This window comes from Xiphophorus maculatus, chromosome 5 (assembly GCF_002775205.1).
Source record: "Xiphophorus maculatus strain JP 163 A chromosome 5, X_maculatus-5.0-male, whole genome shotgun sequence".
Classification (NCBI taxonomy): domain Eukaryota; kingdom Metazoa; phylum Chordata; class Actinopteri; order Cyprinodontiformes; family Poeciliidae; genus Xiphophorus; species Xiphophorus maculatus.
The window spans coordinates 14,510,334-14,532,111 of NC_036447.1; the positions used below are offsets into that span (position 1 = coordinate 14,510,334).

A 21,778-nucleotide genomic window follows, 5' to 3' on the forward strand; every position below is an offset into this window, starting at 1 on the left:
GACTAAAAAGGCACCACTAACAGGTTAGGGTGTTTTCTGTTTTCTCTGTAACTTTAACCATGAAGGTGGAATTGCTCAGCTTTCCAGTTTTACTTGCTTTGACACCAGGATTTGCTCCTGGACAGCAATCAATGTGGAGTGTTCCAGGGCTAAAAACCCTGCAGATAAATAGAATAAGACAGGCTGATGCACACTGATGGGATTACGCTGTTGTCGCCATGGTGAACACAGCCTTGTTAGGTGTGACCTTCTCTTGGACCAGAACAAAGGCCTTCAGAGATTATAAGACATTGCTATGTGCTACGTCTTTTAGCTTCACGTTTTAATTAAAAGGAAAAAATAATGCCTGAATGCCAACACTGAAATAAAATCATCTTCTTTTGCCCATATCTGCATTGTTCCGTTTTCTTTTTTGTTTTGTCAGGTCATTTCAAAACAATACTGTTGCGTGTGAAAGCACAGGTATATTAGTAAAAATAATAAACATTGCATCAGCTGTGGAGGCATCCCACAATATCTCCTCCAAGTATTTGGCATTGGCTAATTTCTGGTGGGATGATATATCCAGGCTTAGTAAACAATGTTTTTTTTTTTTTTTTTTTTCTGATCTGGAGAAGTACAGAGAAGAAAAAAAAAATCATTTTTGGCATTAAAAATTTTGGGAATTTGTGCACATTTAGAAAATGTGTATAGCAACTCTGGTTCTTCCCCAGCTTTTGCTCTGTGCACTCATTTAACTGTTAATGATTAAAGAAGGGGAAACTTCCAAAGTCTTTTTATTCATTAAAAAATGCAACAACAACAACAACAAAAAAAAACACTTTTGGAAATGTTTTGCACTACTTATCATTTTTTTAAGTACCACTTCATTTACCCACAGCTTTATTTTAGTTTTTTTAATCACCATAATCTGTGCTAGTGTCTTGTGCTTGCTTAATGTTTTCACTTGGTCAGAATCTATTATAGGCTGATTCTCACTTTGGTTGTCTTCCAATTTAGCTCAAACATTAGCCTTTTCTCCTGAAAATAACATTCCTCTATAATTTTGTGCTTGACTTTTCTAACAGGACTCTAAAACCGGACATACTTTGTACATTTTGAGTATTCCTGATTACATTATAATTTCGTTGGATTTGATGTGAGTGGATTAGGCTTGTGCTCATATTTTTTCTCACACATCCTTTTCAAATAGCAAAATCAATTTTGTTTTCCTGAAGTAAATTAGTATTAATAGAGACATACACCGGGAGGCAAGTGCTCGAGTGGCAATTGGAGCAAGGCCTGTATTAGCAGGGAGGAGGAATTACTTCACATCCCAAAGTGCCCTTAGACTGATGAGCAATGGATGTTGTTCCTCAAAAACTGTTCTTCAGTTCAGAGATCTTGATAAGATTTCAAACTTCCTGCCTGGATTATTAAGTCGCGTATGCATGCACATTTTTTTCCGGAAGCGTAATTACAAGAAAAACAGCCTAAAATAAAATACTAAAAAATTCTTATGACGAATTGAAAATGTCTTAGGATTACAAAACAGATAAAGGCTGCTAGATCCTGAGAACACAGGAAGTGAAAAGTGAAAAGGAAGAGATTTTTTTTGGTCTATTTGACTTAAAGCAATTGGATTCAGCCAAGAAGAAACGCAACAAGGCCCAGGAGGAGCCTGTCAGTGAGCTCTCCCACACAAAGCATCTCTGCTCTCATTAGTAATGTGTCATCTCTGGCAGTTTTCTACATGGGAGTATGAACAATATGCCCAGCAATTTACTGGCTGATAATTGCACAACGTATCTCTTCATCTTATTTTGTAATATGAGTTTTTGTTATTTTAAACTGAGGTATTTTGGCAATGTACAGTTCTAAGATGACTGGGAAATGACATTCATTGATTTATTTATTATTAAAACTTTGGGACCAATAATGTGTGTTAATCAAAGCACTTTCATGCTCTTGTTAAGTGAATTTTTCAGAAACCTGTCTTTAAATCAATTCCAATCCTAACCCTCAGCATAAATTGTGCTTCAGTGATAGACTGTCCCATGTTCTGTTTCTAAACAGTGCCGATCTGCTGAGCAGTCCTGTGTGATCAGCAGGGATCACCATATTGGGGATCGAAACAGGCTGTCTGCCTGATAAGGAAATTGTTTTTGTGCATGTTTGCAACTCCTTCTCAGTAGTTCCTCACTTGTCATTCTATGCCTTCTATGGCCTTTTATTTAGATCAACAGCTCACTATGCAGTAACATTTGGTTCCATGCTGTTGTTGGGATATAAAAATGCAAATGCTAAATAATTTAGCAATCATAATTTAACTGATCTCTTCTTAAAAATAATTTGAGAAGTCTGGGGTTAATTTTTGTCACCTCTTTTTAATTGATGCGTAGGGTTTTGATGATGTATATTAAATGGTAGACTAAGGCTAGACTTTTTTTCTTTCTTTCTTTCTCTTGCATATTTTTTCTTTTCTTTCTGCTGGCTCTCTTTCTTGTCCCTCCCTGTATCAAGTTCAGACAGCTGCATTGCACTGAGGATTTGAACACTATTTGATTCGTGAGCTAGGATCAATTTCAACCTGGCTGGCTCACTGCTTGGGCAACTTGTGTGGCTGCCAGTTCAGAGCTCTGACCTGGATTACAGTGCTCAATCAATGGGACTCAAGATTTTAACCAAAGTAAGCAAAGACAAAAGCTTGGCCTTTTAATGTCTTACACTCAGGTTTTCTCAAAAACAGACTTTTGTCATCTTTATCAATGTTTTTTTTTCTTCTTTATCTTATGTAGATTTTCATTGCTTTGACCTACTGTATATCATAATTTGCATGACAACTAAGACATCAATACCTATGGTGTATTTAGATTTGAAACTATTTTTATGTAACTGTGATGTCTAATTTTGATTAAAAAGTAAATGGGCAAATGAGACCATGTAAAACAAAAACATTTTTATAAAAAAATAGCATTTCATAACTAGAGTTAGTATAATCTCCTCAGTAATCAATGGAAAAATCTTTACTGGAATTGCAGCAATTAAAACTTTGTTATAACTGCTGACCAGCTTTTTAGATGTTTTCACTGGTACTTTGATGATTTATAGGTTGTGGTGAGCTCCAAGTTTTTGAGGTTGTAAGGTATTTTTGCCTCACTTTAATCTTTACCTTCCTCCACAGATTCTCATCAGTTTGAAGACAAGACTCTGGCTAAGCCACTGCAGAATGTTACTATTACTTCCCATTAGAAAAAAAGTCAAAAGATTAGCCTACTCCTAAATTTGCCTTGTGTAGGAACAATTTTAGGCTTAAGTGTATCAATTTAATGCTTTTTTTCCCTTCTGATTCCTCTTTCTACATGTAGACCTTTGCCTTTTTTTATTCATACGTTTTGTAGTTTATTGCATAAATAGTGTTCAAGGAATTTAGGCTAATTAGGGCCATAGTTCATGTGATGTTATAAAAAGCTGCCAGCATCTACTGTTGGATCGTTTAGGTTCAAGAATTCATTTTTTTTCTGAAACAAAGCATCATCGTAAAGGAGGTGCGTGTTTATCTTCATAAACAAGGAGACGTTTACAAGAAAATTACAGCTCACCTAAACTTCCCCATCTTTACAATAAGACCTATAATCAACGTTGGATCAAGATGAGTTGTAACAAACAAAGCTTTTCTTGCCACCATTACATCGAGAAGTACCGGTAATTATTGACAGTGAGACAGGTGACAAAACATGCCCAATCTCAGTTGTAGAGAGAAACATTTTTAAGGCTCTTGCTCACATCTCTATACAGTATGCTAATAATTATGAATGAAGCCTTATATTTTATGCCTAGTAATACATACCCTTTTCTTCTATTCAAGGCAACTGTAGACAAGCTAAGCTTTAAAGCCTAGAAAATGTCAGATTTATAACAATTTCATCTGAGTTTAATTGAAGGTTTGTCACTATGCCGAAATGCAAATGTGGAGGAATAACAATTCAGAAACAGAGAACGTTTGGTAAATAAACTGGGGGGAAAAAACAAAATAAAACAAAAAAAAAAAACCCAAACATTTTTTATAGTAGCTAAATTGTGCTGAAAAACACCCCACTCAATTGTAAATCAGAACCATGAAGTACATTTGATTTATTAGCAACCCTGAAAAATCTACAGTAGCAATACCCACTGTTGTATTAAACTGATGGTCGTTAATTGATGAATGACGATTAATACCATAACATACCGTGCAATGCCATACTGTTCCATGCGAGTCCATACAATCCAAATTATTAGGGTTTTGATCATATGTGTATATTAAATGTTAAACCAAAATAGCACAGGTAAAATAACAAAGAGTACACAAAGGTAAACTATCTAAAAGTTATTAAGCAAGGAATAGAAAAACAAGTTGAACCACCACAACAAAGAGTAAAATAAATCCTGCATTGTCTGTATCTTATACTGGGTTAATGACCAGAGAGGAAGCGTGTATTTTTAAATGAGATGCAAGACAACAAGTGAAGGTTTCAACAGTTTTGGAGTAGCAACCATAAAATCATGAAAGGGAATGTGAAGTTACTTTTGGATGCATCATTTCAGACATAGAAAATCAGACAAGCGACTTAAATATAAATAAAATAATAATGGAATGAATGGCCGTCACTTAATGTAAAAACAGAACAATCAGTCATACAATATCAAGCGGTCACAGCATGACTACTTCCATACAGAATAGCATTATAATAAACAAGACAAGATGTAATAAGCATAAATTACTATATAAAATACCTGACAAATGATTGTCAGTCAGACTCTCTGGTCTGTCAGAAAATACCAACATTTTCTTATGTGGGTTATTTAAAAAAAAAAAAAAAAATTGCCTGGAAGTAATAAATAAATTCCTAAAAAGAAATTTCAAATGTTACACATCACAATAAAGCTGCATTCTACAGCTAGTGAACTTGCAGAAGAGATTCATGAGCTTTGGCTTCACTTGTGCGTCCTGCTTTATCTACTCCTGCTATGCTATCATTGCAAACTGAGCTATTCATGAACAATGTCTCTGTGAAGGAACAGAGGATTTACTTGGCATCTAGTGCTTTCGAATAGATTGGTTCTTTGAGGCAGACAGGCATGTTTTATGGCTCCTTCATTTTGGAGTGGCAGTGCCAGAGTGAGGTGTGTCAACACAACAATGTTCACACAGAGCAGCTGATTCAAACCGCTGACAGCAGACACTGTTGCTGTCATGCTCAAAGAGATGTATTCAAACAACACAAATACATTAATGCATTTACTATCAATAGTCACCTAATAGCAAGGAGTTTGAAATTGAATTACAGTAATGCAGTGGTTCCCAAAGTGTGGGGCGCGCCCCTTGGGGGGCGCAGTGCCATTGCATGGGGGGCGCGGGAAGCGGTATGAATGAATGGAAAAAAAAAAAAAAAAAAAAAAAAGTTACACAAAAGTGTTTCACTGTAAAGATGGTTTGTAGTGTGTTTTATTGCAATCTGAAGTGTGAAATAAATTTCAGTGGAGTTTGAAAACAAAATATGTGCATAGGTTTATGTCTGGTTGAACAACACCCAGTTGTTCTTTTTGTTTTTTTCTTTCTTGGGGGGGATTTTATTGTAATCCATAGGCCTAGAAGAAAATCTTTGGGAACCACTGCAGTAATTCAACAGTAGAAAAATTATATTGTTTTATGGTTTGATAAATGAGAATGATACTGTTGAGTTTTGATGAGGTCAAGAGACGCATATGACTGCAAGCTTAGGGAAAATGAGTCAGAGGTTTGTCTTTCCAATACCTTCAAAATAGTGAGAAAAGGAGAAAAAACACTTTAAAGTAGGTAAAGCCTAAAGCGCTGCAGGTGCCTCTCATACCGTTAAACTTTCCGATCACATATTCCTCCTCTCTAAATAGGACGTGGAGAAAGAATGTAACAGAAGGAGAAGGAGGTTCAAGGACAGAAAGGGGAAATGTGATTGATCTGAAGTGAGATGTGTCTGGCCTGGCTTTCAAAGCTCAACCTCGTTGCAGCTCATAGATCCAGCTGTCCTACCTAAGTCGGGGTGATGGAGGAGCTTGTCTGCCTCGGTGCTGCAATGAGAAAAGGCATTGTACAGGTGGCAACGGACAGGTCTGGGAGTCTGCTGATACAGATGGAGCCAGAGGCTTTTTTGGCCATATTTAAATATGTTAAGTTAGTTAAGTGAATAGCAGATGTCTGACTTACTAGAATATATTTGCATCTTCTCTAAATTGTGTAGCTTTAAATTTGTAGATGTCACACCTGCAAGGAAGAAAATTAACCTCCTCATTTATAACTATGGATGTGTATGTTATTTAATACCTGTTTGTTTATCATACAATCATAAAACCACATTTTTAGCTTTGTGGCACCATACTCTGGAAATTTACAGAACACTTATGTCACCACAAAAATCTGAATCTCTGTGCTCGTTAGTTTTCTTCTGCTGGCATAATACATGAAGGATGAGCTGAGTGGTCTGCTCTCCCTCCACAAGCCGTCCATCTAGGCATAATCATTTAGTACAGTGGAAGGACAGATGTAGCTCAGAGTAAGAGTGGAAAGGCAGGGTGGGAGGACAGGTTGTTCACCTGCAGTTGGCAGTTTGACTTCATGCATTTTGCTTTGTGTCTGTTTTGCTTCTTATGACTGTCTAGGTAAAACTGTTCAGCAACACAGAACACTGTTGGCACTGAAATCATAGACAAATTACAGAAGCATGAAATTAATGGGTAACAAACTTGAATATACTGTGCCATTCAATAGTACATTACTTGAACATTTCACATTCATGATAGAACACAAGCTTTATTGTATTTGATTGAGGTAATATGTAATTGACCAACTGAAATATGATGGTTTCAGATTCAAAAAAGCTGACTGGAGCAGTATGCACTTTTCAGATTTGAAAACCATGCATTATCCTTGGTTTATCACACAGTTGGTCTATCACACAGATAATGCAGTTTGTAGCTCAAAGGGTATAAAAACCTATGCAAGGTGCAATATACAAGACAATATGATCTGGTGAATGATAGATTGTTTAAAGAAGAGAAGGGCTCATCATTGTTTGGGTAACAACAGAATTTTGGACTGGGCCTGAATCTACTTATTGCCTTCCCTGGGGCAAGAAAATGCTCTCAAAGCTCCTGGCCAGTTTCTGGACAATACTGGCATCACTAATGAGCCTAGTGGGCCTTAACTTCTGCAGCAGACAGTCACCCAGGCAACAGGCTTCGCCAACGCATGCTCCCTCAGATTGTTTACAAATGACAAGTGGCTAAGGTGAGAGCTTGCTGCTAAAGTAGATGTGTTAACCTGAGCAAGCCTGCAGAGCTGTTATAAAAGTGCAGCCTTTATTGTTCACTTTTTTCCTGCTTTTAAGATAGACATACTGTAGCTCTTAGTTTATTGCTGCAAATTGATTAATAATAAATCCCACAAAGTGGATTTTAAACCCTTGTTTGTTGCTCTTTATTTTTTGGATTCTTTTTGTCTTTTTGGCTTTTGATATTTTATTTTCTCCTGCAAATGATTCATCACTGGGAAGTCATAAGTCCTTGAGTAATCAATTTTCATGGTTACTTCTGACAATTATAAAGTGATTTTTTTTCCCTTTTGTGCCTCTAAATGTTAAGAAATTGTGTCATGTTCGACTGTGCTTTGTAGGATTGTGTTGTTGGAAGTTATAAAGCACCATTTATTTTACCCTGTTTAAGGGCAACACCACCTTGCAGCTGTCAGGAAAGTAATTAGCTTACAAGCTGGCTCAAAGATATACAGAAACAAACCATAAGTCCCTAAATCACCAAACCCAATACCAACTTTTAAATCTAACTGATGTTTTTTTTAATGCCTTTTCCCGTCTGTTTTATTGCACAAAGGCTACATTACCCATGGCAGTCAGAACCAACTGTTGTGATGTTTTGGGCCTGTGTTTTTATGCCACACAACCATCAATTATCTTGATGTGTTATGCATCTGTTAATGATCTACGCATTTGCATAAAGTCACAACATTAAGTATGTGAGATTCTCCTGTGTATAGCTTGTTCCTTTTAATGTAATACTTACCAAATGGCAGCTGGGCAGTTAATTACCTCTCAAGATTACATGAGCAAGTGCCATACAAACACATGCCTATTATGTTACACTGCATCAAAGAACATAAGGACAGTAGGAAGAGCATGTTAAGTTTTTTAAACATTGTAGCTTTATTTGCCCAGCCAAATATAGCTATAAAAATTATTCGTAAAGCTTGGCATTTTCAGGTTAACAGTTGTGGTGACTTATGCGACAGACAATGAAATTACTACATATAAACCATTAACACATATAAAATGTTGTGTTCCCTTTTTCTTAACTGCACTCAAAATCAGTTGAGCTTTAAAGTATAAACATGAAGTTAAAGTCGTATTGGCAACCTTGAAATTACTCAGGTCGGTATTTCGGACAAAAAAAATGATCAAGAAATCTGTCATTAATACATTTAAACCCTGAAATATGTTTTCCTTTTGACTTATTTAACTTTTCTTTCATTTGACAACTTGCGTGAAAATCAAACATTTTTTAGTAAATTGATGAAAGGTAAGATAAAAAACCCAATTATTTTAGTTTCAATAAAGATGTCCTGAGCAAAGTTTTTATTTATTTATTTACAAAAAAAACCCAAAAACATATAAAGAACATGGATGGGATGCCCAAAAATATGAGTGAACTGTGTTTTCCAGCAAGGATAATATTAAAAACTAATTGTTCATAAGTTATTTGGTAATAAAATGTATTTTTGTAGTTCTTTTGTGTTTACTTACTCTTAAAAAAACTAGGGATAAAGATTAGAATTTTAGTAATTTTAACAATTGAATCAGGACTAAAACACATTACAAAATGTGTGAATCCATCTGTCTGAACACTGAAGCAAAGGATTGGAGAAAAAGTCATATGAAATAGCTGCCTTTTCTTATGCCAAGTTCACAACTGGGCTTTTACTCTTTTTCTGTTCTGTGTTTCATTATTTAGCTACTCTATAGTGTTCCAGCTAACTTGCTTCCTTTGGTCTGGCATGCTGGAGTCCTATCTCTTGATCATACACCCTGGTGGGAAAACACATCACCACCTTGGCAATGTTTCGAGCAGAGATACAGCATGTTGGTGAGGTGTGGAATTGGTGTGCAGTGATGGTCAGCGCTCATTGATCTGTCTAAGGCTGGTATGAGCTCTGTTTCTGTGGGAGGCAGAGGAACAGAGCTTAACCCGCTGTTTGCCATACACACTGTTACTGGGTGGTGGAACTTGCACAGCTAAGAAACGTACACTTTTACAGTGCTAACAAGCTGTAAGAAAGACGTCTGGTGGTGCTAAAAGTCGTATTTAATGTTTCTGTCATGCAGCTAATTTGCACTGGTGCTGCTCTGATTCCATGCAGCTGACAGTCATCACGCATTCATGCTGCATTTGATATTTTGAAGGAAAAAAGTGATTCCTTCTCAGGGTTTTTTCACCATTTATTAAACTTTTAACCTTAACACTTGTCATTTGTATAAGAAGTTTGGAAATAAAATTTTAACAACCAAAGTTACCTTGAGTAAAAAATATCTTAAGTTTTGCAGGGTGATTAGCCAGGTCAAAACCAGCCCCTTGTTCTGTGCTTTGCTTTGTACAGAGGGTCCGGACCCACCGCTGTTGAGAAATGATTGTTTGCTGGAGGCTTGGTCTCTGTTGAAGTTTTAAATTTTACTTATCGCTAACATGTGCTGTAAACAAACAACCCTAACCCTCAAACAATACAGGTGACAACTGGTGACCCCTCAGAAGTACCAATTTAGTGCAGTGACATTCAAATATGCATGGGTCATGTCATCTGTGTCTGTTGTGGTGATCTCTTCCTCCCCCCAACCCACGATCTATGCCATTTATTTATTTTCTTTTTAATTGAAAGAGAAAAAAAAACAAAAAACCTGCATTTGTCATTACATGTTATGTTATTTTCAAGTGCCTATGACAGCATAGTTTCTTTTTTGTCATTTTGCCCATTTAAGAGAACAACAAACTGATCTTAACTGATTCCTTAATGTGCTGTCTGCTTGGTAAGATGGTCTTCAGTCATGGCTTGCCAACTTTAGTTTTATAAGAGTGTTTAATAAGAGCTCCTTCAGCTTATGCACAAAGGCTATTTACCATTTTACATCCAAATTTATCTTTATGATAATTAAGGACAAAATGTAGTAACCCTATTTCAGCCAGCTGAGCTGTAGTGAGCAGCAACATGTGAGAGAAGGGCAGTGTTATGTAACTCAACATACAGTTGGAGAAAACTACAGTGACTTTCACCGCCTTCTTTGGCATCTCATTAAACGATCTTTATGAAAATGTTATCTGTTTTAGAAAGTGTAACCCTTAAAACATCTCTATTTCATGATATAGGAGACCATCCCATGCACATTGTATGCTGCAGAATTTAAGGTATTATTATAAACATACTTTCATCACTACTTCATACAGTATGTTATTTTCCCAGCTAAAAGGGAAACAGGGCTAAGGTATGGGTAAAATCTGTATATCACCCCCTCCCCATCTTCTTGCTCCTAAATACAATGCCAGATTCTCCCTTAAAGCTCTTTTCAAGCTTACTTTGAAAAGAGTGCTTTGAGACTGGGGGCAAACCCTGATTTAAAAAGCTTTTGTCTGTGCAACACAACCATGAATATGAATATCATTATCTGCTGACATCAGGACACGAGGCAGATTAAAACACGATTATCTGTCTCGTTGTTATTGTTTCAGGCAAGAGATTTAAAGTAAAATTTGAAAATGAGGTTGCTGAAAGAATTCACCTCCAGCTGTGCTGTTTGTTTACATGTCTAGAGGTATCATGGGCCTAGTTAGAGTTTGTGTACATGAGTTGTTTTTGAATCTGAGTAATTGCTATCCTCCTCCCTCATGTTTGTGACTGCAAAATAAAAATAATGACAAGAGGTCTTTCATTTCCCAACACACTGCAGAGATACATGAATCCACAAATACAAACCTGGATTACTTAAAAGGGATGACACCTGAATAGTGAACCCATTCAACAATATCGTAAGATAAGTCTTGATTGTGCGCCGTTTGGAGCACCTGCACTTTAATGCTACACAGCAATTAGCATAACTTTTATTCATCCTATAGAGAGAATGCCTTGTAAATCACCTGAATGCGCATTACATTAAGCATTGGGTTTCTTCTATCACAATATCTTTATGTTGCCCTATCTTGCAATTTTGTCATGAACACAATCAGATCTTTCACAAAAAGGCGGGGAACAGAGCAGATCTCAAAGGATTTGCCAGGCTCTCGATGCCATCAAGGGCAAAGCCATTTAAACATCTCCTGTTTAAGTTAATAGCTCTCCGTGAATGCAGAAAATAGTTTTCCTTGGAGACTTGGAGGTGTGTTGACATCCCAAAGCACAAGGACAAGACTTGTCAGTTCTTCAATTGTTTCTTACTTGAAATGTTCTGACATGAAGCACTACAGTTGTCTCACATATGACTCTTTCAAAGATTTTACAATTGTTTCCTAAAATATCCTCTTCCAAGTACACCGAAGGTAGTGTTGTACGTCAAAATGCTGTTATAACTGATCAATCATCAGTTATTCCAGTTTCCAAGTGGAATAAATGTGAAATATACAATGTGTATTTTGTCAAAAACAGACTTTTGTAGTTGTTCCCAGAGCACCAAAGCTTGTGTCCAGAGGCTTTTTCAGTTTATGTTGTGTTTCTGTCCCATTCTCAAAAAGGAAATATCTCATGAGTACCTTAAGGGAATTATTTAAATAAAGTCCCGTGTTTATTTGTAGCTTAGGAGATGTATTTGCCTCCTACAATTTTTCGCTGCATCTTGTGTCCCCTTCTCTTCATCAACACAGTGGTGTCTTCTCAGTTCTTCAAACAAACGTCACTCTGATGTAGCACTCAAACAAACATCAAATTTGAGTGGCGTGCACAGAAAATTCTGGGTGCAGTTGCTCAAGTGGACAAAAATGGCCCCATAGTCATGAGATTTATTACAGGTAGAGCTTGAACATAATTTTATAGATCTGTTTCAAATCAATAGTTATACTATCTATATTTCTGGTCACCTGTCTGCTTTGTGGCCAGCGGCTTCACGTTGAGAGAGGCACACGGCGGGGCACGTCATGTGTTGGTGAGACTCTTGTTGATCAAGATTACAAAAATTTGAGGCACTGGTAACATAGGCTTTTAAATCCTGAAATGCTACCTTGAGTCACACATTATACATTGTAAAAAAAATTCAGAAGAGAATTTCTTTTGTCTAGTGGAAAAAGGGCAAGTGCTCTCTCAACACCTGGTTTCTATCTGCGTATGTCTCTGGAGTGAATCATTGCTTGTTGCATATCTACAGTAGCTTTAATGTATCATATTAGATGTGTATCATAGCCACAAAGCAGAGTTACCAGACCTTAGTATACCAGCCTCCAGTTATCATTTAGATATTGTGTGCTGTTTGGTTTCTCAGAAATTTGTACTTTTTGGACCTCTATTGATGTTTAAACACAGATATGCTATTATTAGAATTAATTAGTAAAGATTTAACTGAAATAAATTAGACAAACATGAATATAAACTCATGCTAAACTGGTTGCCAAAGGAACTAACAACATAGCATTTCACCTCTCTAAAGATGTATTTTTAAATGTTTTTAATGCAAACAGATATGGAAGCAAACACTTCAATACTACATTTCCCTTTTTCTGTGCTTAGATTTAACAAGTGGGTGCAAAGTACTGGGACTCTGCCCCACAGCCGTTCTATTTATTTGTTTATTTGTCTACATTCATTTTTTCTGTTGTGGGCAGAGGTTGGGAGGGTAATTACTGATGTGGAACAGCAGGAGAAGAAGCCAATTTAAGTTTGGGTGCCAGTGAGATGTGAGGCCAGCCCCGAGAGGCTATGGTTCTTCACCTGTTCCATTTAGGCCTGGAAGAGAAGAGGGCCACTGGGGCTTGCCACAGTAAGGGATTAGACTCAGAATTTGGACACACTCTGGTGCTCACTCTATCTGCTCTGCTCTCTCTAAATCAATAAATAATAACATGGGAGAAATTTGTTTTATCTATAAGCACATTTCTGTGACCATATAGTTCAGACTGACTTGTAAAGAAAGCATAGAGTTATTTCTTAAAAAGAAAGAAAAGAAAATCTAAATCATGATTTTATACAAAAACAAGAGAATGAAAGAATTCTATAATAAATTGTTCTTAACTGGTTTTGCATCTTAGTTTTTTTTTTTTTGTTTGTTTTATTTTTATATTTTTACTTTGTTCTTTGCCACCAAGCAACACATATTAAAATAGACTCTGATGGCTTTGGACTCTTAGATAAAAAGGAAGAAAAAGGGATCAAGGCATTGCAGGAGAAACCAAGGACATACAGAAACACGACACGATTCAGAGCGTGACAACCGGATTCATCCAGAGGCATTTTCACACACATAAGACAATCTTTTTCGGGAGCTTAGGGCAAGGTCACGAAAATCGTCAGTTTCACTGTCGCTCCAGAGGGACAGGTGCAAAACAGAAACTCCGATTGTGGAAGCAAACTCCACTTCCATGATAGCTTCATTTCAGCTCCCACTGTGAATTGCAATCATTGTCCATCCACTACTTTCATGCCAGATGAAAACTATCAGCTATAAGGCTTCCTCCGAGCCAACTGCAAGCCACTTCAGCAGGAACTAAGGTAAACCTAGAAATACACTTCACATATTTTTCTTCATTTCCAAAGAAAATTGTAATATCTGGAATCAAATTCTTATATTGGTCAGTTATGAATTTCATCTCGAATGTACTTTGTTGAACATATTTTTTTAGCCAGTCATCATGTCTTGAAAAATCAGAATGGTGATCTGTAATGAGTTTAGAGAAACTTTTCTTCTAAACTACATAGACCCCAAATGTAGCAAGTGAAACAGCTACTCCCACATTTTTAAAAGTGGAGGAGCAAACTTACGCTCTCCCAATTTTTCAACTAGAAGAGATCTGATCAATCCCTTTGCTCCGACAACCTTGCAGTTACAAACGATTGTCATTTGTGAAATCTAATTATTAGGAATCAATTGTAAATTTCAGCCCTGCCCGCCTTTACCTCAGAGATGGTTTGAGCTAACTCACTGCATACAATCATTTTGTTTAAGGGTGATCTCTTCACTTGGACAGTTTAGAGCACTGGAAGGGAAAGGCAAAATGAAACGAATCTCAATTAACTTTTTAAGTGTTATACCAAAGCTGAGTCTCTGTAACCCTCCACAATTCTGACTAAATACAGTAGGAAACTTTTCACATCTTTCAGGTGTACGCTGCAGGTGGCAGCAATTATGTAATGCTACAATACAATACAAGACAAGTGCAGGTGCATGTTTCTCCTCACCCCTTGTCGAGACAGCTTTCCAGGGATGATTTCAAACTAAATATAGCTTTAAACTCACTTTTTCAATGACACAACAAATAAACAAAACAAAACAAAACAAAAAACACTAGAGGCAAGGGTCAAACCAAAGATCTCCAGAATCTTCAGCTTGAGGGAATCTTTGATCACTACACCATCAGTCTCATGCTCCACACTTGTCACCAAAGTAATACTAAAAACTTCGTACATCTAATAGTGGCTAATGGTGATCAGTGAAAGTGATAAGGGGTGGAGGTGATGTCTAATTTTCTTTTTTTTCAAATTTGCTCCACATTTTACAACACAAATTAGACACCTATACCGAACAACCTTTACCAATCAGCTTGATTGGTAAAGTTCCAATTAAGCTGACTCAATTATACATTTATTGGGTCATTCTTCCTTTTATATCCCTATAATAATAAATCCATGTTCTTTTATGAACTAATTAATTTTTTTTGATTTAATACATTTCCTTTCTTTTCTTGTATAGACGCTTCAAGATTAATTCTTGAACATCAAGAATTAATCACGAACTTCAATGTCTTGACCAGATGAACAATACTCTTAGTAGCTTGGAAATAATCAGTGTCATTAAAATAAAAATGTCATATTTATTCAAAAGTTAGTTACCAAATTTAAGAAAAATATTTGTACTTCCTTGAATTTAGATAACTCAGGCTTGTTACATTTTCTACATGCTAAAAATCACATAACATTGTTGTTTCTGCCCAATATTCACAGTACACATGTAAAAGTAGTGTTATGACATTTGTCTACTGCAATGTTCACCAAATTTCCTTTTTATTTTGTAAGTCCGCATAGTTTTTTGGGATGAATTTAAACCATTGTGTTGATTTATTAAACACTAGTTCTTCCTAATAACTCCTACCTTTCCTGTTTTCACATCTTCACACTTCTGTCTTTGTAAAGTGTCACACAATTTGTCAGAGTCACAACCATCGGACAGCCCTTCAGACTTTAGACACCTCATCTGGATTGAAATTGACTTCTGTCCTTTTCTTGACCATACTGATTCTTCTCCTTTAATTTCAGCTGTGTATTGGTGTGTCATGGTAATTGCGTTACAGTTTTCTACTAAATGGGCTCTGAGCCTGGACCCATCCATATTCTAAGATCACCCCAAAGTGACAGTTATCTGTCAACTGATGCATATTCGATTTCTGCTCTGTGCATTTGTGCAGCATTCATCTCTATTGTCTGTCAGGAATTGTTTAGTCTGCCTTTGCGTCTCTCTATTAAAGTTCATGTGGAATTCTGTTTTGACTGTTGCCTTCTGCCCTAGACTGATAAAACCACGTTTACCTAACCACATTGTAATGCCGATGTTCCTTTTTTTAATCTTTCCTCTTTTATTAAAAGGCTTTGGGAACCTGCACTCCAAATGTATTTACTCATGCTTAAATTTATAATTGCTTTAGATAAAATAAGTTAGACTATCAAATTTTTTTTTTATGTTCTGTCATCTGATCATTATCCATGATTCTGTTTATGCTTTAGATTGCCACTTGAACAGACTACTTTTAATTCACTCTTCTTCTGAATGCTGATTCAAAAACATGCCCATAAATCTAAAATTTGTCCACAAACAGGTTAGGCTTAGTAAAGCTCTAAGAGCTTCCATTTTTAGCTTCTTCATAGCTTAAAGCTTTGACTTCCTCAACCAAGTGATGTCATTTTGTTTGATATAGTATTTCATTTTATTGCAACATCAGTTCTGTACATTATATCTTAAAATTATAGCCCTTCATCTTCATCATACTTTGGTGTTTAGCTTCAAAGTGACGATGAACTGAACTAAAACATAGTTAATATTTTATTCCGAGAACTTTAAGCTAAACTGATTATCAGTGAAATGGTATTTCTTCAACACTATTTTTGAAGAAATAGTGTTGCTTTATTCTTGAGAAACATGTCTCTGCAAAAGATAAAATATGGGATTTTTATTTTTAAAGTGGATACCCTGATTGTTTAGGATACGGTTAGAATTAAATATGGTGCAGTTTGAGAATGTCACACTATGATAACCTTGAATAAAAATACCACTGTGTCATTTTATAATTTTAGCTGCGAAAAAAAATGCAACAGTCAAGATGTGTAAAACGATGTAATTCACATACTGAATGCTGTTTTTTTAGGAAAGCTTTAATAACTTTATTTTTATATTTCTTTCCTGCATATCACCTTGTATATAAACGGTGCTATGCATACATACTTACCTTGCCTAATTACTTTTATTTAAAATAGGACAACAATGTTTTTTCTACTGCTGCTAAAATGATAATTACACTTACTGTATGTTAAAGCTATTGCTAACATTTACTGTTATTTTGATTTTGATAAATTTATTTAAACATATGTTATAAACAACTTCAGATATGGTAGTTGTGTAAAATATTTATCCTTTTTTTCCCTTTTCTGATTTTTATTAATTAATATAAATTATGAATTAGCATTTTTTGTGTACTTTCTTCAGATAGCTGACTTTGTCTTTTTTGCTGGCAAGAAAGAAATGCAGTAACCTTCTTCAAGGAAGCTGACTGACAGTGCTCAGCAGCACTTGTGAAAGGGTTTGTTCTGTGCTGCTCAACGCTCCAAGCAGTCAGCGAAAACTCCAGGTTATCCAACATTTTCTAATGAATCTACAACAGTGTTGCGCCATGAAAAACACTGTTTGTAACCTTCAGATATTTGGTTATCTGTATCTCTCTCGGCAAGCTAGAATACATTTGTTTATGTGCACTGCATTAGGCATTCCTTGTTGTAAATATTGAAAATCAATTTTTACTCAAGGTTGGTATGTTTTGATGTGCTATGACAAACTATTGACCTTGTGCTTAAATCACAGAGCTTCAGACTAACTAAAATGGATTCCTACTCTAAGTATGTCCTTTGTAACATGTTTATAATAATTTAACTAAACGCATATGATATTTTTTATGCTTCCAGCAAATATGTTGTTCAATACATAACTGATTTGAAGTGTCAGCATGCTGTTCCGTGTGTAAAACTGATTTATATCTCTTCAGCTGTGCCTGCCCTTTTTTCAATTGAAATGTCGTATGCTTATGTGGTACATATAACGGCAGTGTGTGTAGTGTATTGGGCTCTGATGTTATTCCTCCTAAAGCCAAATTTTAGAATGTGTTTTGCTATTCAGTATATTTTATAACATCTCAGCTGGGAAAAGGTGAAGTGAAAAGTGCAGTATATGTTAAACCCTTGATAGACCATAGGTTTCTATAAATATATGAAATAAACTATACAGCTAAATGGTACATTCATTAAATCAGAAGAGGTACTTAATTGAGATGCCAGGAGATAATACGGATCAACTAGAGACAAAAAAAAAAATCTAAAAATTGTGAAGAAAAATGTGAACATGTTTTATTCTTGGTTTTGGGGTGGATTTAGTTCAAAGTCGTTTTTGTGGAACTGGCTTAGTGGCCTAGAGACTCGCTTTCTCTAACCAGTTTAGAAAGCTAAGTTCATTGTATCATCGAAGAGACCAAATCAGCATTCACCCTGCATAGAAATGGCAAAACAGTAATGAAAGAAAAAATATGTTTGGTTATCTTGGCATCACTGAGATGTGCTAATTAACTTATGTTGCTTCTCTTGATGTTGTCTCTTTCAATATTTTTCTAGTCATCTTGAAGTGTCTTTCATGGTATTTGTTCAATTTATTTGGTCAGAATAGCATTCAGCAGGTGTTTTGATTGCTTTTCAATGCTCCATTTCACAGAGACAAAGACGTGTCTGAAGCTGCCACAACAACTTTAGGCAGGGGTGCCCCACTGTTTTTTTTTTTTCGTTTCTCTTTTCTTTTTCTCCCCACATGACACCTCACTTAGCATACAGAATGTTTATATATCAAATCTTATCTCTCTAAAAACAACCAGCAGTGCAACAAAGACAGAGCAATATTTGTGTGTGCATGTGTGTATCGCTCACACACAAACGCACCAAATTTTGAGGATGTGAATGGTCACAATTTATTTTTGTAACAGTCTGCATGCAGCGCATGTCAGAATAAGCAGCAAGGTAATGTCTGAATGACTGTTGGTTTTTACAAGCGAATGCACAATTCAATATAAAAACAAAGGGAGTATTGCTCAATGTTTGATAAACTTGTAAAAATGGCTAAAAGTTACACATAAGGCCAGTGACTCTGCATGCTTTCTAGTGACGGCTGGTTTACAGAGATGGAGCAATTATCTATCTTTAAACATGAGTAAAAAATTGTATTAGCCAGTTTTCCTTAATAGTGTGTGTGTAAATGTAATCTGAATTATTCACACAACCTTATCACACACTACCGTATTTTTCGGACTATAGGGCGCACCGGATTATAAGGCGCATAAAGCGAAACAAAATATGGTAGTCGGATAGGTCAGACTTTATTCAAATCATTAACAATAACTGTCAATATTACACAAAAAAGTACATGCACTTTTTCAATTATTCATCTTCTACGAATCCATCAAATTCCTCGTCTTTGGTGTCGGAATTTAACAGTTGGGCAATAGCGGCATCAAGCAAGCCCAGATCCCTCTCGTCATCATCCGATTCAGTCTGATTGCTGTTGCCTGGCTGTTCATTGATGATTCCGGCGTTTGTGAAAGTCCGGACGACAGTGGTTCGCCACCCCAAAACAAGTCTGTCTAGGCAGCATAGAAAGCTGACTCCACAAGGTTTCTGACCAGCAGCGATTATGCTTTGACAATCAAGGGGAGTGGCTTCGTCGCTTACCAAAGTCGTAATAAAACATACGGTACACTGTTCATACATAAGGTGCACCGGAATATAAGACGCATTGTCGATTCTTTTGCAAATATAGGGATTTTATGTGCGCCTTATAGTCCGAAAAATACGGTAATTCTTATTTAAAAGTGAATTTCCTTTCTACTTCTGTCAGTTCTCTGCTTAGTGCCTGGTCTTTGCTTTCTTATGAAATCTTACTTGATTCCAATCTCCTTTCAGTGTTCAGTCTGGGATTTTTCCATTTGAGCTTGATTTCTCTGGACAAATTTCAACCAGGCCAATCAGCGAACAAGAACAAAGACGTGTCCATTGTCTGTGCTGTTTTAGAACTGCTGTCTGGCTATGGCTGTAGTTTTGCAATGATAGTGGAAGAAGTGAACAAAGCCATTCAGTCCATGTTGGCCATTTTTCCAAATAGTGAGTCGGAACAAGAGGACATTTTATTGCTTCAGCTCCCATTAGCAGCCCTCTTGTTCAGCTTAGAACTTTTCTCTTCACAATGGTGGATGATTGTTTATAGTGCAGGCGATTTCTGGTAAGCTTCATAGTGTAGCTTCCTTCACAATCAAGCTGGTGTTTTATGTAGGTCACGGCCAAACATTAGCGACTGGGTAAAATCAGATCCAAACGTTTCAAACTTCAACAGAGTCAACGCCTCCTGCAAGCAATTGTTTCTCAATAGCTGATGGTCCAGACCCTTTCCACAAAGCAAAGCGTAGAACAAGAGGCTGGTTTTTACCAGGCGAACATATTTTAAAATCTCCAACAGGTTTTCTCCTCGAATCACCCCTCATTTTGCTACTTCAGTTTTCACATCGACTCAAATCAGTTTACCTGCCCATTCAGAAGAAAACCATCTCCACAATGAAGCTGTCACCATATTTCAGTGTTATGTAAAGGGGATTTTTCTCCTCACATGAAACATTTTTCATGTAGATTTAAAAGGTCACCCAACCATCTTCTTCCATGTGTTTGCTGTATTCCTCTGCAAGTATGGTGGGAATTGTCATGTCAACTTATTCTCAAATAGGACTTGTGGATCAGTTCCCTAGCAGTACAATGCATCCTTCTGCTGCTTCTCTGGTTAATGCTGTCTTTGTTCCCAGCTTTCCATTGTAAAATATTCACTGAAGTTTATGGATATGTATACAATTTAGAAAACATCTTAAATGGCTATGAATACTTTTGCAAAGCACTGTGGAGGTTTTCACTATCCCGTAATGCAGCTCTTGAGATTTTGAAGATATTCATTCTACATATGCTGTTCAAGGAAAACTAGTTCAGTATTCTAATGATTTATGGGATCGTGATAGCTACTTTAATGTAATTTTTGCTCTGTTCAAAGAAGGTAAAACAATAATAATTTAGTTGTAACACACACACATCTTGGCAGTTGCGGTAAAAAGATCCTAAACAACATTACGGGAAGGAGCCAGAAAAAGCAGCAGATTGTAGAACATCAAATATCTGACTGGCTTTTACTTACAGGAAATTAAGAGAAAAACAGCATGTTTTGTAATAACCCCTCAGGTTAAATATTCAGTGTTGTCATTTCAGCTCTGTTTGCCAAGTTTTAAAATCTTATCAATGTGAATTTGTTGTCATAAAATGTCTCTATAATTTTGACAGGAATTTAGCTGCTGTGTGAAATTTGTGTGTGTGTTTTTGAAGGATTTCTTGGCTCTAGTGGCTTTTATTTCACAGTAAATTGACAGGAAAGTAGGCTATGAAAGAGGGGAGAGGACATGCCCACCCCAGCTGTATAAATATTCTTGAGCCAGTGGTTTATTCCTATACTTCAGTTTTATGTTACTTAACAACTCTTAAAGAGTTTTGTCTGCCATAGAGATCTTTTGATCATTGATCTGTCAAAGCAAGGCTCATATTGTTGCCTGTCTGTTTTTCATAAAGATACACAAAGAGTTAACATTTGTGAAATACTTAGAAAAGTTGGTGCCTTGACAAAAATAATAAAAACTCTTTTGGCTTGGAATTTCTTTTATTAAAACTGCAAAATACTGCAAAGGCCATGACAGAGGAACTTGATTCTTTGTTTTGTGTCTGTTTGGTAGCACAATGACTCTGAAAGCAGTGGATTTGCATGCAAATTTCACAAGATGTGGTTGAACTTGGTAGGCATTGAATTCTAATAAAGATTCAATTGTAAGATTTTCTTTTATTCAACACTGGTGAATTTTTGCCATCTTGAACTGTTTCTATTCATTAGTTCACTGTCTAGAATTTTAAATTAAAATATAGAGCGATATCAAAAACATCACTCAGTAATAATGGGATTTTTTTTTTCAGTATGATTTTTAAAATATCTTACACAAAGATAATGATTCTCAGTATAAACTCAGATATAAGTGACATTTATTTATCACACATTTTGGTTTTGCATATTGTGCACCTAGAAGCCACAACGTAAATGCAGATTTGGTCCAATTGGTTCTATTTAAAGTTTTATGTACAGAAAATGAAATGCACACTGTCACAACATTGACACAGCATTGCAAGACTGATGTGATAACTTTAAGGTGTGAAAGA

At 36.1% G+C, this 21,778-nt stretch overlaps 1 protein-coding gene across 1 annotated transcript in view; it reads left to right on the plus strand.

Annotated features, from left to right (window-relative positions):
* Positions 1 to 21,778, plus strand: part of ctnna2 (catenin alpha 2) — a 313,802-nt gene that overhangs the window by 108,262 nt on the left and 183,762 nt on the right. The window lies entirely within an intron of this gene.